Genomic DNA, 18,397 nt, shown 5'->3' on the forward strand with positions numbered 1-18,397 from the left:
CAAAGATTAATATCCAGGATACATAAAAGAATCAAACAATTCAATGCCAGGGAGATGACTAGGCAGGTAAAGGCATTTGCCACCAAGCCTCATGAGCTGAATGAGATTCCAGGGTCCAGCAGGGAGGGAACCAAGTCCCTTAAGTTATCCTCTGATGTCCACATCCATGTGATGGAATGTGTGTGTCCCCTCATCATACACACACACACACAAGTACATGAATAAAAAGTGTAAAAGATGGTTTGGATGCTCAGTTCTCAGAAGACATACAAGTGTACTTATATAAGCATAAGTATTCAAATATAGAGACCTAAACATTTGAGGTAAGTTTAATATTGCTTATTATCAACAAAATGAATGGGATGGTGTGGTGGTTTGGATAGGAGTGGCTCCCATAGGCTCATAGATGTCAATGGTTGATCATCAGGGAGTGGCACCACTTGAGAAGGACTAGAAGGTGTGGCCTTATTGGAGGAAGTGAGTCACTGGGATTGGGCTTTGGAGTTTCACAAGGTCAAGTCAGTTCTGGCCTCTCTTCCTGCTGCCTGCAGATGCAGATGTAGAACTCCCGGCTCCTTCTCCAGCACCATGTCTGCCTGTGTGCCGCCATGCTTCCTGCCACGGCAATGGACTCAACTTCTGAAACTGTAAGCCAGCTCCAACTGAATGCTTTCCTTTATAGGAGTTGCCACGACTGTGGTTTCTCTTCACAGCAATGCCGACTAAGACAGATACCTATTATAAGAGACAAAAAGTCACAGATGTGGATGAAGACATGAGAAAGGAGAACAGCTTAAAAGCTTTGGTGGAAATGTAAGTCAGTATAAATGCTGTGGAAAACAGTATAGTTAATCCATAGAGACTGTACTACCTACCCTAAAATCCCACGTAACCTACCTAAGCTATCATACCAAAGTAATACCCAAATCCCTAGGTTGAACATAGCACTATTCACCAAGATAAAGACCCAACCAATGGAGTGCTATACAGCCAGGAAAAGAATGAAACTCCATCATTTGTATTGAAGTAGGTAAAAGTGGAGGTCTTCACATTAAGAGAACCAAGGTAGACACACTACAGTATTCTCATTTATTTCTGGAAACTGAAAAGTGTAGTGGGCATTGGAGACTGAGAGGGAAGGGAGGGTTGGAGGATAAGGAACAGTAAGACATATTTGGGGACATTAGTTTTGTGTTCTGTGGTTCAGTAAGGTAGTTGCAGTGTGCACCAATCTACTATAGATTTCAAAATAGCCAGAGGAGAGGGGATTCCAAATACTTAGAACGGGTAATGGTCAAGGAGATAAATACCTTAGTGGCTGTGACTAATCTATACATTACCATATCTATTTGATTATCATATGATACTTCATAGATATGTACAAATACATTTGAATATAGCTTAAAAAGAAGTCCCCCGGAGAATAAGTGAGCAGAGATAATCTTTTAATGTTTTAAATTTTAAATTATTACATTTGTTTAGTTTGTAAATACATATGTGTACAGGGAGTCATGGGCCACAGTGCATTTGTGGTGTTCACAGGACAACGTTCAGAAGTCAGACCTCCCCTTCCACCATGGGAGTCACAGGGATGATTCTTAGGTCATCAGGTTTGGCAGCAAGCCCCTTTATGCACTGAGCCACCTTGCTAACCCCTCTTGTTTTGATCTCAAACAGACAATCATCTTAAAAACTCCAGGGAAAAGGGGTCTGCATTTTCTCCGTGCATCTCAGTGGTGGGAATTGATTTTTGTTTGTCTTAAGCTGAATAACATTTAGAACAATGTCTGGCTTATGGTGAGCACCAGACAAGGAGAGAGGAAATCTATTAGGTGCTCTTGAAGTCTCTAGGTGGAGAGAGAAGAAAGCCCTGAGGTGCTTGGGTTTTCAGGGTCTGTCCCACCCCTGGGTGCTATTACTGGGTCCGTCTCCCACACGGAGTCTTCCTTAGCATGCTGCAGTTCCCGCGTCTCATCCTGAGGAACGGTGCTCATTTAGAAAGTAGCAAGCTTATGTCTCTTAACTTCTCAGCGGCATTTCCCCATTACATGACACTTGCCTTTTCTAAATACTATTTCATTATTTTATCAATTATCAATCAATATTTTATTAATTATTAAGCACATACATATAATGTGTTTTGCTCATAATTACCCCCATTTCCCCCCTTCATTCCTCCCAGAAAACCCTCACCCTCCCATTCTCAGCATTATGGCTTCTTTTCATAGCTTGTCCAGTCCAGTCTATGCTGCCCCTATACTCTCATATGTGTGGGTCAACCTACCAGGGATCACACCTTTAAGAAAAGGTATTCTCTTTCCTCCAGAAGCCATCAACTGTCATTGCCTCAGTCAGGGGCGGGGCTTGTTAAGCCCCTCCCCCTATCCATGCTGGCATGCTGACTGGCTTAATCTTGTGCCTATCTCATTCAGGCAACCACAGATACTGTGAATTTATGATTCTGGTAGTTCAGATGACACTCTTTTGCTCCAGTCACCCATCCATTGCCTTGCCTCTTATAATCTTTCTACCCGCTCTTTTAGAAGATTCCTGAGTCCTGGGGAAGAGCGTGATACAGACGTTTCATCTGTGGCTGAGCTCTCTGCTGATACTTTGCGTTCGCTATTTTTGTATAGCTGCAACATCATAACTGAGGCGACCCGTAAAAAGAAGGACTTGTTTTGGGCTTATGGTGTCAGAGGGATCAGAGTTCATCATCATCATGGCAGACAGGGCAGTGCGTCTACTGGAGCAGTAGCCGACAGCAGAGGGCTCACATTTTCAACTGCAAAGAGGGCAGAGAGAGGGTGTTGGGTACGGCAGGATCCTTTTCTCAAAGGCTGCCTGGTAGTCACGTACTTTTACCAACAAGGCCACAACTTCTAACTCCCCAAACCTCAACCACCTGGAGACTAAGTCTTCAATCCTCCGGACTATAGGGGAGTCTCATCACATGCTCAGGCCCTGCACATGGACCAGTGTGAGCTTCTCTGTTAACCACCACTCCCTGCACAGAGGAACTCTGATTAGGCTTGAGAGCTGTGCCACAGTCAGACGTAGAGAGACATGAATTTCGAGGGACGTTTGAGGCTGTGCTCATTTAGAAAAAGCACTAGTAGTTTCACTCTTGAGAGCCGTGAGTGCCCCAGCCACGAATTCTTGGTCAGAACATTGCAAGGCAATGTTTCTTCTTGTAGAGTGGGCTTACATCTAACTGGAAAGCAGTTGGTAGTCTTAGTTAGGATTAACATTACCGTGATAAAATAGCATAACCAAAAGCAACTAGGAGAAGAGAGGTTTTATTTGGCTTACATATCTTAATCACAGTCCGCAGAGGGAAGCTGTGATGGTTTGGATATGCTTGGCCCAGGGAGACAGTGGCATCATTAGGAGGCATGGCCTTGCTGGAGGAAGTGTGTTACTGAAGGGGTGGGCTCTGAGACCCTTCTAGCTGCCCTAGAAGCTGCCAGTCTTCTCCCGCTTGTTTTCGGAACAAGGTGTAGAACTCTTAGCTCCTCCAGCACCATGTCTGCCTGGATGCTGCCACACCATGATGTTAATGGACTGAATCTCAGAACCTGTAAGCCAGCCTCAATGAAATGTTGCCCCTTTATAAATAAGAATGATTTATCTTGGTCACAGTGACTCTTCACAGCAATGAAAACTCTAAGTCAGAAGCCAAGGCAGAAACCCTAGCAGGTCATGAACCTGGAGGCAGGAGCTGATGCAGAGGCCATGGAGGGGTGCTGCTTACTGGCTTGCTCCTTATGGCTTGCTAGGCTGCTTTCTTGTAGAACCCAGGACCACCAGTCCATAGATGGCATCACTGACAAATGGACTGGGCCCTCACCCATCAATCACTAATTAAGGAAAATGCCCTACAGCTGGATCTTAAGGAGGCATTTTCCTAATCAAGGCTTCCTCCTCCCCAAACACTCCACCTTGTGTCAAGCTGACATGAAATTAGCCAGCACTGTCACTTCTATCACACTCATGGGACTTTTGTACCACACTCATGGGGCATGCCTTGCCAGGTTAGTCATCCACAGGGTTCATAACTGAGAAAATCTACTGATGATATTTTCACCCTAGCCTACCCAGCACCTTCTATGCTATCCACCAGGAAGGAGGTTCCTGGTTAGTACCAACTTGATTTCTCCAAGACCTGTGATCAAACTATATAGTGTTTTAAAGAATACAGTCTTCTTACCATCAAGTTCTGATGGGCTATCCAAGTAAATGGCCCTCCCCTTAGAGGTATTGTGGGTGTGGCTGCTGTGTTGCACGTGTGTTGTAGGTGGCAGAGAGGAGAGAGGCCAAGTCTTTGCTCAGTGTTCTGACCTGTGGACATCTGAATGGTTAGTAGCCTAACATTCCCTGAAAAGGGCAAGCCGGAGACTACAACCAGTCTGGTATCAGGGGACTTGGACAGGGAGCTAGCCTGAGATGACTACCAGTTCAGGCCAGCACAAGCCTGTTGGGGGGTGGGAAGTGGAGGGCAGACCTTCCCCAAGATGATCCTTGCCTAGTCATATAACACACAAACAGGGCACAACACTCCTGAGACCACTTCTGAGGCAACCCCAGACACTCAGAGACCTTGAGTGCCTCCAAGAGGACCAAGTAAGTGGTGGAGAAATGGAAGAGAAACAGAAGGATGTGGGCACAATGAAGAGAAGCAGACCTGGAGACTGGAGGGTAGTGGGGAATAGCCTGATGTGAGTAGCCAGTGATGCCACCTGGGACCATGGTGAGGTCCTGACCTGTGATGTCACTGAGGGTCACATCTGGGTCCATGACCCTGCAGAAGTAGGGGTCTGTTACCACCAAAGGTCAGGTGGCTTTCCTGGTCTGGGCTGCTGCTTGGGGACATGTTGTCTGAAGGCTGTGCAGAACTGGCCCCACCCCTCACCTGGGTATTGTGGATAGCTGGCTCTGGAATCCAAGCCCTAGCTTCTCCAGCACTCAGGAGAGTGCCCCTTTCCCCAGTTGTGGGAGTTGCAGGTGAGCTAGCCCAAGGATAAGAGTGTAGGAGAACTGACTTTACCACTCCCATAAGGTGGTGTGAACAAGAGAGAGATACCTTCCTCCTTTACCACCTACGGCAGGTCCTGGGGTCATGAGAGCCAGAGAACTGGCCCTGACAATCATTAGCTGCAGCACTCAGGAGAGCAGACCCTGTGCCTCACCTGAGCAGCAGGGTAGAGCTGGCTCTGGATGTGGGGATTGCAGATGAGGTGGCCTGAGGACATGAGTGTGGAGTGCCAGCCTTTCCTCTTGTCTGATGTTTAGTGGCATGTGTGAGGGAGAGATCCCCTCCCCTTCCCTTTGCCCTCACTCTCTATGGCAGGTGGCAGAGTACAGAGGGGGTCATGAGAGCAGGAGGGCTGGCCCCGTCCTTCATGTTGTAGCACTCAGGAGAGCAGGCCCTGCGCCTCACCTGGGCTGCACAGTAGAGCTGACCCTGGTGGTGGGGGAGCAGGTGAGCCAGCCCTGAGGGAGTGACCCTGGGAGAGTTGGTTCTACAACTTGTCTGCCATGGGACAGCATGGACAAGGGAAATATGCCTTCCCCAACCCGTGCCTCTATAGCAGGCAGGGGGAGAGCTGGCCCTGGGATGCATGATGTGAAATTCACAAAGAACCAATAAGAAGTGAAGAAGGAGAAGGAGGAGGAGGAGGAGGAGGAGGAGGAGGAGGAGGAAGAGGGGGAGGAGGGGGAGGGGGAGGAGGAGGGGGAAGGGGAGGGAGAAGGTGAAGAAATGGTAAAAGCATGTATCATTTTGGGTCATTGTGTTTACTCAGGATCACCCCACGAGTAACATCTTAAGGTGAGGCATTTCACAGTTGAGATTTGGACTTTCTATTTGGAAACCCATGGCTTCTAGAAGGATCATTTATCTTCTGTGTCAGTTTCCTTCCTCCCACCCCTTCGTCTACCTCATGTCCTTTTTGTTGTTGTTGTTGTTGTTGTTGTTGTTGATTTTTGTTTTGTTTTGTTTTGTTTGCTGTGTGGCTTGTGTCTACCCAGTGTGAATTTGGACAAACTCATTCACTTTCCTTTTTGTGAATCAGAATACCAGGGGTTTGTAGGCAGATCACGAGACAGAAGAACTTGCAGTGTATTCTATTTACCCCAATCACAATCTCTTGCTTCTTATCTCGCTTCTTTTTGATACTATTTCCCCCGAAACAGAATTTTCTTCTTGTGCTAACAAGTGTAACTTTATTCTGGGGCCAAAAGCTGCGCTGGTGAGTAGACTTTGGAGCTCGTAGGTTCCAGTCTGCCTTGTGCAGTGGGTTCCAGCCTGTCTCATTGCCATGAGGCAATCACTCATCCATGCCCTCACTGGAAAGACACCACACTGGTAAGTGGTGGGGATGCTTTCGAATGAAGGTCTTCTTCAGGTTAGTGACACATGGGTGTCAAATAAATTCACCATGAGCCCTAGTTTCAAGATCTCTTTTCTGCCTCTCATGAATGAAGAGGCATAGTAATTATTCCCCTATGAAATTATAAAAGAGGAAAAAAGTAAAACTCTCTCTGGGAATTATGGCACATACCGAGAATGCTAGAACCCAGTAGACTGAGGTATTGCCACAAGTTCAAGGCCAGCCTGTTACACAGTGAATTGTAGATTAGCCTGAGCTAGTGAAACCTCACCCTCAAAAGCAGAAAAATATTAAATTAAAGCAGAAAAACAATAGTCAATGAATGTAACTCAATCATTGTTTTGAAATGATTAATACAGTGTTTAAACTTAGCCAGAGAATTAGGAATTCTGTGGGGGATGGCTCACTTTTCTTCTTCTGAGATGCTGGGCATTGACCCCATGCTAGAGAAATGCTGGTCTATTCTGTGCTATGTCTTTGAGTAAGACGCTGACTATGTTTTCTTCTGCATGCTCCTTCCTTCCTTCAGTGTCAATACTGTCTGGTGTAAGTAGGATATCTCTGTGGAGCAAAGGAAGGACACACTTGCTGTCATGGATAGCGTTGTCAACTTGGCAGAATCTAGAACAACCCAGCAGACAGCCCTCTGGGCACTTGGGGGATTATTTTAATTATAATGGTTGATGTGGGAACACCCACTTTAACATCACAGGGCCTTTCCTCGACTGTAAAATGGAGAGAGTGAACTGAGAAGTAGCAAATGCCCTACACTGCCTGCTTCTTGACTGCAGACATGATGTGACCAGCTGCCTCAAGCTCTTGCTTCTGGGACTTCCCTGCCTGGTGAACCACAGCCTGAAACTGTGAGCCGAATCAAGCATTTTCGACCCTGAAGTTGCTTTTATTAGAGTATTTTATCCCCAAAACAGAAGAAGCTAAGACACTCAATAGAGAAGATTCTGGTGTCCTAAGCTTAGTGTTTCTCTCCTCTAACACAACTGGTTACAACCTCCAGGGTACTTACCTCTATGCATGATCTCACGGGAATCTGTGTTTAGGAAACCTCAGTCAGCTGCTATTTTTGTGAATGGTAAGTGGAACTTTATCTCCCAATTGGAAAGTTTTGTGTCTTCTAGAAGGATCCACAATACTGTAGGTGCTAACGTCTCAGCTTGAAATAGTGTAAAATCTATACCCGTCACCATGCTTGATCCAAAAGACTAAAAAAAATCACTTATTACTAATATCAGGAATGAAAGAGGAAATATCACCTGTAGATTCTAAAATCTTATTAACAGAATAAGTAAAAAAGGGTAAGGGTGCACCCAGAGTAGAGCATGCCCATAGAATGCAAGAGGTCCTGGCTCTAATCATCAACATGGAACGAGGGGGGGGGAGGAGGAGGGGGGGAGGAGGAGGAGGAGGAGGAGGAGGAGGGAACAAAACAAAATAAAAAGATGGTTAACATCTCCAAATCTGTAAAACCAGCACCCAGAAGCCACAAATATCCAAAACTCCCTGAGATAAAACAGAGTTCTATATCTTTTAAAGAAGAAACATGTTTGCTTTTATTTTGTTTTGTTGTTGTTTGTTTTGTTTTTGTTTTTGTTTTCCAGGTCAGGGTTTCTCTCTGTAGCCTCGGCATAACGAGTGTCCTTGGACATTGTCTCTGGCCCAAGTGACAATTGTTTTCTTTGTAAGGCTTCTGGGCTATCTTCCACTTAAGCGTGGGCTTCCCCTCATGTCTCTCTCTCTCTCTCTCTCTCTCTCTCTCTCTCTCTCTCTCTCTCTCGTTTCTAAGAATTGTGGTGGTGCCATCCTCACTAGAGGAGTATTTATGTTTACTGAAAATAAGAATCCTTTAAAATCCTCAACACCGACAATGTTCCACTAACTCAATCTGGGAGACCCATCTCTGGACAGTACTGCCTAAGGTTAGTGGAGTCGCCAGGAGTCTGGTGATAGACACTTAAAATGTGGGGGTTGCTCAGCTGAGGACCATGAGAATGAACGCTCTGGCTATCCCGGAACTCGCTCTGTAGACCAGGCTGGCCTCGAATCCACAGAGATCTGCCTGCCTCTGCCTTTCAAGTGCTGGGACTAAAGGTGTGGCCAGCACACCCAGCTCTTATTTATATTTTCTTATATCTTCTGATAAAAACAAAACAGAACAGAACAAAGCTGATGATGACAGCAACAGCAGCAGCAGCAGCAACAATAACAGCAACAACAGCAACAATAACAGCAACAGTAGCAGCAGCAACAGCAACAGTAGCAGCAGCAGCAACAGCAACAATAGCAGCAGCAACAACAGCAACAGTAGCAGCAGCAGCAACAGCAACAGTAGCAGCAGCAACAACAGCAACAGTAGCAGCAGCAACAACAGCAGCAGCAGCAGCAGCAACAATAACAGCAACAACAGCAACAATAACAGCAACAGTAGCAGCAGCAACAGCAACAGTAGCAGCAGCAACAACAGCAACAATAGCAGCAGCAGCAGCAACAGCAACAGTAGCAGCAGCAACAACAGCAACAGTAGCAGCAGCAACAACAGCAGCAGCAGCAGCAGCAACAACAGCAGCAGCAGCAGCAGCAACAGTGCCCAGCCTTAGTGTTCCAGCGGTGAATTCTACCAAATGGCGAGGCGTAGACTTACTTCACTGCTGTATAATCTCTTCAAGAAAACACAAGAGCATGACATCTTCCCGGTTTATTTTTGTGAAACAAATGTTATTCTGAATCCAAAAGCAGACACACATTACAAGACTTCTATGGATCGGTCTCCTTCCTGGAGAGACTGCAGAATCCTCAACTAAATAAAAGAACATCTAAACTAGCAATATATAATAAAATAATATGTCATGATGAAGTAGAGTTTGCACCAGGCACACAAGACAGATTCAGCATCCAAAACTCAATCAGTGTAACCCGCTGTATATAACCTCTTAAATAGTAAAAATGATTTGATCAAATTAGCAGATGAAGAAGACCCATTTGGTAAAATTCAATGTCTATTCACGATGAGAATTCTGATATATATCAGAATCTTTTATAACGAATAAACATCTTAAGTTTTTCTGTTGCCGTGATAAAATACACAAACATAAGGGGAAGGGCGTATTTGGCTCACAGTTCCAGACTGCATCCACTTTAGCAGAGGGCAGAAATGAACCACTTAATATTATTAAATGGATCCACAAAAATCCTGCAGTTAATATTCTACTTCAGGATCAAACAGTATTTTCCCGAGATTAACAAGAAGACAGACTATCCACTTTCATCAAACCTATTACAGTGGTTCTCAGCCTGTGGGCTGCAACCCCTTTGGGGTCACCAATCAGATATCCTGCATGTCAGATTTTACATTATGATTCATAACAGTACCAAAACTACAGTTATGAAGTAGCAATGGGATAATTTTACGGTTGGGGTCATCACAACATGAGGAACCGTATTATAGGGTGACAGCATTAGGAAGGCTGAGAACCACGTATTAAAAACTATTGGAAGCCAATAAATGAGATGAGACAGAGGAGGGCATATAAGGCTTGGCTAGTGAGAAAGAAATGAAAACTCTTTCTATTAGCAGGAAGTTTGAAGGCAGAGATGGAGAGATGATAGCTTAGTGATTAAGAGAACACATTGTGGGGGCTGGAGAGATGGCTCAGAGGTTAAGAGCACCCGACTGCTCTTCCAGAGGTCATGAGTTCAATTCCCAGCAACCACATGGTGGCTCACAACCATCTGTAAAGAGATCTGATGCCCTCTTTTGGTGTATCTGAAGACAGCTACAGTGTACTTATATATAATAAATGAATAAATCTTTAAAAAAAAAAAAAAAGAGAACGCATTGCTTTTGCAGAGGACCAGCGTAGCTCCCAGCGCTAATGTAGGGCAGTTTACAACCATCAACTCCCAGATACCTGACAACCTCTTCTGGCTGCCTAGGGCACTACATGCATTTGTGCAACCTCACACAAAGACAGGCATTTGCATAATTAAAAATAATTTTAAAATCTTTTAAAAAGGAAGGCCTTTATAAAAGCTCCCGGAACTAATTAAATTTAGTAAGTATATGTCATATAAAAATCACATCTTGAAAAATCAACTGTGTGTTTTACCAACAGTGAAAAAAATTGTACTAGTTTTTTTAGAAAAGGAAGAAAGGAAAGAAAGAAATGGGAAAGGAAGAGAAAATAGAGAAAGGGAAGGAAGAGAGAAGAAAACAGGAAAACTGGATGTGACTGCTCACCCCTGTAATTCTAGCCTTTGGATGGTGGAGGTGGGGCTATTGTGAGTTCCAGGCCAGACTGCGCTATACTGTGACTATATAGTGTCTTTAAAAAAAGGCATCTATTAGTGTATATCTAATTAACTGCACACACACAACACACAACACACACACACACACACACACGAGTCTGTTGTAGATAAGAATGCAATATCTTTAGTCACTGAAAACTGGAAACATCTTAAATAACCTTCAACTTGTACAAATAATGACACATCCTTCTAATAGCACTCTCCATATGCAGCAAAAGGAGAAAGATAATATGTTTTGCATATAACAATATAACAACATGAGTGAGTCCAGTGTGTTAGTAGAGAAAGAGAAGCTAGGCTCAAAGGCTGTCTGTTAGGTAGCTGAGGGCTAGTATAGCACAGCAGTTCAAATTGAGTAGTTTATAAATTCTGTACATTTAATTCACAAAGTGTAGGTAGGAGACAGGGAAGTCCAGGTTCCAGGTGAGCAGGCCAGTGTCTATTGAAGGCCATCTTCCTGCTGCTGCTGTGACCAGTGTGTGTAAAAGGAAGAAAGCTTCACACCTCTTTTTCTTTGATTTTACTTTTATTTACCTGTGTGTGCACGTGAGTGTGCGTGCATGTGCATGCGTGTTCATGGCATGGCCTGCCTCTGAGAGTCAGAAGCATTCTTGTAGGAGTCCTGTGGTCCTTCCACCAGCTGGGAACCAAGGTAGCCTGTCTTGATGGTACCATTACCTGCAGAACCACCTTGCCGGCCCTTGGGCCTCTTATATCAGAACACTAATCCTACCTGTAAATTCTTTGCACTTTGGCTTAATCACCTCCCCATGTTCCCACCTCTTAACGCAAACACATCTGGAATCGGGTTTCAGCACATGAACCAGGGAGGACAGAAGCACAGATCACAGCAGCAGGATTCTGTGTGTATGACATAATTCTGGAGCAGGCAAAGCTCCAGATGAGCAGATGGGACATTTTGCTTTGGGAAGCAGTAACAGCTGCCCAGAGAGAACATTTCAGGAGTTGTGAGCCTGTTCTGTAGCATGACTGCTGTGCTGATCACACACTTTTGTGTACTTTTCAAAACTCAACAGATGGTTTACCAGAAGTACAACATATTACTGTATTTAAAACTTGCAGATTCCAAGAACACCGAGGATAGTGGTGAAGAGTTAGAAAGAACCAGAGGAGAGTAAGGTTTAAAAGTTTTGTAACTTTTGCTGACAAGAAGGAATAAGGAGGGACTTTGTCCTGGATGAGAATACAGAAGGCTGCAGAGTGCTTCCCTGGCAAGCTCAAGGTCCTGGTTTCATTCTCCAGCACTGAACAAAGACAAGCAAAAGGCCCAAGAGCAGACAGTTTCAAACTCTGAAGTCAGCACATCATCTTCCTGCTCTTACTGAGAATTGCCTCGTTATTGAGTTCTTCAAGGTCAGCCCATCTAAGCATCTGTCCATTGGTATTGCATGCTGCTGGAAGATGGATGGACCCACGAGCCCCACCCCCATTACACTTTGAGCAACTCTGCAGGGTAGCATGGGGAAGAGGGGCTTCTCTATACTGGCTCCTTGGAACCTTTATTCTTTTGATTTTATGAAAAGTAAAAAGTTACTGGTTGAAGACATTTGAAAGTGGCAGTCCTGGATTAAAACTGTCAGCTCCAAGAGCTCCAAGATTTAAATAAATAAACAGATAGACAAAAAATAATACTGGCTGAGCATGGTGGCACATACCTTTAATCCAGCCAAGGTAGGAAGATTTTTACCTTTGAGGCCAGCCTAGCTACACAGAGAGCTTCGGGATAGTCAGGGCTATACAGAGAAATCATCAAAACAAAGCAAGCATGCAAACAGAAGGAGAGAGAGAGAGAGAGAAAGAGAGAGAGAGAGAGAGAGAGAGAGAGAGAGAGACAGAGACAGAGACAGAGACAGAGACAGAGAGAAGGGAGGAGGAGGAGGAGGAGAGGGAGAGAGAGAGAGAGAACTTCTGCCTGCCCCAAGAAAAACAACACCTTTCAGTCTATAGTACAAAATCCAAACGCAATAAAAGATCACCAAATTCAATTGCATATTTGATAAATTTCTTTACAGCCAAAACATTAGAAGTCGAAAACTGGAGACAAGTTGGGAAATTATTTGACTTTTTTTTTAATTACAAAAAGGACTAGCAGTTTCAAGAAATTGAGACGATCCCAACAAATCAACAAAATTAGCAAAAAACATGAATATTCCACAGAGCAAGAAGTAGGAATTTTTTTAATTAAATTATGTCAAGTTGCTCAACTTCAGTCACAAAAAGAGAGCCTCAAAAACTGATAACTGTGCTGAAATACTTGGAAGGGAGGGAACCGAGTGCTTTTCTCTCTGTAAAGGGAACTTGGCAGTGTGCAGCAAAGGTCTCTGGCTTGGAAAGAGACATGGTTATTCAAAGCTTTCCATGCAGACAACTTCAGTCGTAGGGAAGACAGAGAGGTGTCTGCATGGCTGTCAGTTAGGGAGTGGTAGGATAAAGTATTGGGTATCAATGAAACAAAGTATCAAATCTCCATGAGTGGGGAAGCCCAACACTGTAGCGGAGTGGCCACCAGACTAATTGTCCACCAAAACAAGATGGAGAAGTTGTTTCATATGCCATTGTTTTATGAGGAAATGTGCTGCATTCTTGTTTTGTGGACAGTCCAATACCAGTGGAGCTGGCAGGGGGGACCCTATTCCTTGTATGATTTCTCCTTGAGCGTGGGCGGGACCAGCCAATATGATGCTATCCTGCAGGACTAGAAAAAAACAAAACTAGTCCTTTTGCCAACTTGCATATGAAGACATCTCTGTGTCATGGGTAGCTGGAAGCAGATCAAATAACAAAAACCCACTGCAGTCCTACACCCACAGGAACCAGTGAACTTGGGAAAGGATCCTGATATCAGGATAAAGGATATCAGATTTGTATAGTACCAAGATTTCAGCTTTGGGATACCTTAAACAGAATATCCAGTAACATTGCTCAGGCTTTAGGCCTATAGAAACTATGAGATAACACGTATTCTTTGTTTTAAGCCACTAAATTTGTGGTGATGTACTTGTAGCAAAGGAAACCTATATACAAATAGAAGGAAAACATTCATGGGAGAGTCAGGGTGATGAAATTGTTCAATAGACTTTCTAATGTGTAATTGATCTATTTTTATTTTGGTTGTGAGCCTAGCCTTTAACGGCTGAGCCATCTCTCCAGCCCGATTTATTTTTATTTTATGTGTATTTACCTATGTCCTGTGTTTTATGAGTGTTTACCTATGTCCTGTGTGTGCCTGGTGCCAGTGGGGGTCAGAAGAGGACACTGATCCTCTGGAAATAGAGTTCCAGATGTGGAAGATGCTGTGTATGTGGTGGGAACCAAACCCAGGTCCTCTGCAGGCACAGCAGAAGCTCGTACTCACTCAGCTGTCTCTCCAGCCCCATACTTTTGAATTTAAACCACGAGAAGACATTATCTATTTAGGACAAACTTAAACAAGAAAATAAAGTGAAGACAGAAGCTCTGAAATGGAATGGGGAAGTTCTGGGGTACAGCTAGGCCCGGTTTCTCCACACAGTTCTGCTTCCTGCTCTGGGTCTTCCCAAATGTACAGGGCTCATCCTGATATCTTTGTTTCCTATAAATCAATTCCAGAAGGCGAGGGCCAGCAGCTGGAGAAACAACAGGCATGGAGGTAGGCTCCTTGTGTCCTTTAAGGAATACGCCCATGAGGACATGCAGGGACATCGTGTGAGGATTGAGTCAAGCTTCCTCCAGGTTCTGCAATATAACTCTCCTTTTCTCAACTGTAGGAGAAGCACACACACACACACACACACACACACACACACACACACACACACACACCCCAATAGCCATGTTCTTATACTTTCAGAAATGCCTTCTGTGTGTTCTCATCAGCGACAACACTTCTGAGACAGTTTGGGAATATTTATGCAGCCAATCCGGGTTACAAACAGCAGTAGGGAAGAAGTCATTGGAAATCAGATAAACGATGAAACAGGACTCTGAGGAAAAAAATAAGGCCTAGCAGAAAACACAGAACAAGCATGTCAGAGACAGGAGGAGTAGGCCAGAGTATGGACGTGCATCGGAGGTTATAGCTCAAGACCCTTAGCTGCAAATGCAGAGATGGAAAGGCTTTCCTGTCAAGGAAAGGATTTTGGTTTGCTGTGTTCAGCTGGTGCTCATCTGCACGGCTGAAACATGTACTTCTCTGGGTCTGGCGTGGGCAGGACAGTGGGGCTGGCTCCTAGAAAAGGAAGTTTTGCTCTTCTTTCCCCTCATGGGATTGAATTAGTGTGCTGCCAGGTCACTGGCAGTTTGCAATCATGTTTGTGTCCACGGTGACAAGTTCCCCAGGGAGACACCAGGAATTCCAGAGATGGCATTGCAGCCCAGTTGTGTGTGTCTAGAGGTCACTTTGCTCCTCTGCTTGGGGTCTGAGAAATCAGGAGAAGAACCCTGTGGCTATGGAGTGCCGACATGAGAGTGTCTGCCAAGATCAAAATGTTCCCCATCTTTGCGAGTAGATGAGATCTTAGAACCTGGAATCACAGAGTCCCAGCTCCAGCAGGGCTTCTGGCAACAGCCCCTGTGTCTTCAGCTACAGACATCACCTCTGAAGATGCCAAGAAAAGCAAACACAGGCCCCGATCTCTTCTTGCACCAACTGGAAAGGAGCCCACAGCAGCAGAGGAACTGAGCTGAGAGGACAGCGCTTTTAGGACTCTGAGTTTCCAACCGCCCCCACCTCCCAGCCCTCCACCCCCACCCCCGCATCTGAATCAGTCAAGCAAACAGCAGACTTGCAATAAAACCTGCAGGTGTGACTACTTTCTACTCCGAGATGCTGGGATAAAATGGCGAATAAAGCTGGGAGGTGCAGTACGTCCCATCTTGCTGGGACAGGAGGAGCCCCGCTGTGGGAACGGACTCCTTTTAGTAGCCCAAACTTGTGTCCTTCCACATACTCTCTAGACAGAGCTTGAGAAATTCTTCCAAGTTTCTCTTCCTGGGGAGAAGAGCGGGAGGTATGAGTGGGATGGAGATGACTCTGTAAGCTTAACAAGTCAAGTGACAGAGTACCACGGAGGGACCCTGGCTGTCCAATCTTGGTGACAAGACCGGAAAGCCCCAACAGGGCGCGCCTTCCTTAGCTTCCGGAGTGGCGAGGCAGAATTGATAATTCTTCAAGGGAAGCTGCCAAGGAGAGGGAACTGTCTATAGTTTACCAAAGAGAAACATCGATGGCACACAGTGGGTGGATAGGAGGTGTGGGAGCTGAAGAATGGGAAAACAGAGCCTGAGGGCTGTGGGCGACGCAGGTGCTTCAGCCGCCCACAAAGCTTTAGCTCCCATTGAATAACGTGAATTCTCTTTCTAGTTAGATATTACCTTTCTAGACGGTCAGTGGGCAAATGTAAAGCGCGAGACTCTCAAAGTCAACCACTCCTGCACTGGGGAAGTACCTCAATTGGTACATGCCTGCCTAGTGTTTGTGAAGTCTTGAGTTCAATCCCCGGCACTAGATAACTAAGCCAGGCATGGTGGTTTATATCTACAATTTCGGCACTTGGGAGGTAAGTGCAGGAGAATCAGGTTGAGGTCACCCTCAGCTACATAGTGAGTCTGAGGCTAGCCTGTGCTACATGAAAACCTGTCTTTAAAAGAGCGGTTCACATGCATAGTTTGTTTACTACCAAAAAAAAAAAAACCACCCCAAAACTCAAAACAAAAACAAACAAACAAACAAAAAACAAAAAGCAAGCAAGCAAGCAAGCAAACAAACAGAACTCCTGAAAGCAAATTCACAAGTGTACATCCCAGGAAAAGAGAAGGAACACTGACCACCCCCATTTTCAGTCAAAGTGTAGGCTCATAGTTGAGCATGAAGATGGACTAGTGTTAGTTCTTGGAGTTCTTCTCAAGGATGACCTTGGGAAGCTATAGAAGGGAGGGGAATAATGCTGCTGTCATCTCCCTGTCACATATACAGCCAGTTCTGCCACAACCACTCTGAACCATCCTGCCCATATGTAAAGTCTTGGGGGATGTCATCTGATTGGCCAAGTCCGTGTCATGTGATTTCACCCTGGCTGTTAAGGAGCTGATAGGAGGAATTTGATCTTCTGTGGTTTCCCTCAAGGGAGGAGGGACAGGCCTCTGTCTCCCTTTAGTTCTTATTTCTCTCAAATAGGAAAGGGATTTATGTACCGACCACAAGAATGATAAAAGACATTGTACCGAACTCAAACCCAGGATAAGGTCATCCTTGAGAAGAACTCCAAGAACTAACACTAGTCCATCTTCATGCTCAACTATGAGCCTACACTTTGACTGAAAGTGGGGGTGGTCAGTGTTCCTTCTCTTATCCTGGGATGGGCAGTCCTCTCAACTCCATCGAGCATGGACAACATTCATTCAGCTTCTCAACTTCATCTGATCATGTAATTCAAAGAGTTCAGCTCTGGACCTATCACCATTCTTCTCCCCTACTGCTTTGCGAGGTGAGTCCCCCACTCACTCAAATCAGAAACCTGGATGCCATCCCATAATTCCCTAGTACCTTACCTAACTAGTCTTGACGCCGACGGACCATACCCATCCCTAGCCCACTTCCTTTGTCTGTGGTGCAGCGTGTACCTGTGTGTGAGCTCCTGGGTGTGTGGGAATCAGGGGGCAACTTCACAGTCCTTCCTCAGGAGGACCATTCATCTTTCTTTTGAGATGATATTGCAGTGGCCTGGAACTGAGTAATTAAGCTAGGCTGACTGGTCAGTGAGCCCTAGGGATCTTCATTCTCCACCTACCTCCCCAGTACTGCACATGACTCTTTATACAAGAGTTCTGGGTGATTGAGCTGTGCTCTGACCTGAACCATCCCCCTTCCACAGATCCATGCTCTTTGCTTAATCCAGACTTCTTCACTCTTCACCCGTGGCCGACTCATCTTGGTTTGGACTCCAGGTTCTGAGAGAAAGACTTGAGTGCAAGTAATTTATCTGAGAGGTGAGGAACACACACGGACAGCATTTTTCAACAGAGAACACTAGGAGGAGCGAGACATGGAAGGGAGAGCCAAAATGTCTGCTGTCCAGCTGGCTACCGCTGTGGTGCCTCGGGATTACTCCCATCTGAGGTACAACAGATGCCCCAGAGCCGTTCACCAGCCCTGTCCTGACAGAACCGGGGCATTTATCTTCTGACACTTCAGGCCTGCCACAGGCAGTGGGGTGCATTTTAGCAGGAGAGAAAGCTTGCTGGGGACGAAATGCACATGTCTGCTGCTGGAGGCCTAATGGGGTGGCCCTATGTTCCTAGCATGAGGGGTTAAGGGTGGGCAGCGGTTGCATGAGGCACAGATGCCAACTACTGCTCTTGCATATATGGTACCCTACTATATTGCACTAAAGAAATTGATATTTCTAAAATTGAAACCTCATCGTGACAGACTCCTTTTAAGGCTTTCTGTAGCTTTCTGTATATGATCCAAATGGTGTCACAATGCTTACAGCTTTCCTCCATTATTTTTTTTTCTTTTTTTGGAGCTGGGGACCGAACCCAGGGTCTTGCTCTTGCTGGGCAAGTGCTCTACCACTGAGCTAAATCTCCAACCCCCTTTCCTCCATTATTTTTGTCTTGCTTCTCCCCTAGACCCACAATGGGGATTGAATCTAGGACCATGTGCATATAAAGTCTGCCAC

The 18,397-nt window shown here is 45.3% G+C and overlaps 1 long non-coding RNA gene and 1 other non-coding gene across 2 annotated transcripts; one reads left to right on the forward strand and one right to left on the reverse strand.

The window, feature by feature from the left end:
- Window positions 1-313: 313 nt before the first annotated feature.
- Window positions 314-2,590, reverse strand: LOC120100572 (uncharacterized). Its single transcript, XR_005500399.2, has 2 exons — window positions 2,285-2,590; window positions 314-735 (listed from the first exon to the last, which is right to left on the reverse strand). It is a non-coding gene; the product is annotated as an uncharacterized LOC120100572 (long non-coding RNA).
- Window positions 2,591-4,244: 1,654 nt separating this feature from the next.
- LOC120101297 (small nucleolar RNA SNORA17) lies at window positions 4,245-4,375 on the forward strand. Its single transcript, XR_005501672.1, has one exon. It is a non-coding gene; the product is annotated as a small nucleolar RNA SNORA17 (small nucleolar RNA).
- Window positions 4,376-18,397: the final 14,022 nt, after the last annotated feature.

Source organism: Rattus norvegicus, chromosome 2 (genome assembly GCF_036323735.1).
Source record: "Rattus norvegicus strain BN/NHsdMcwi chromosome 2, GRCr8, whole genome shotgun sequence".
NCBI lineage: Eukaryota > Metazoa > Chordata > Mammalia > Rodentia > Muridae > Rattus > Rattus norvegicus.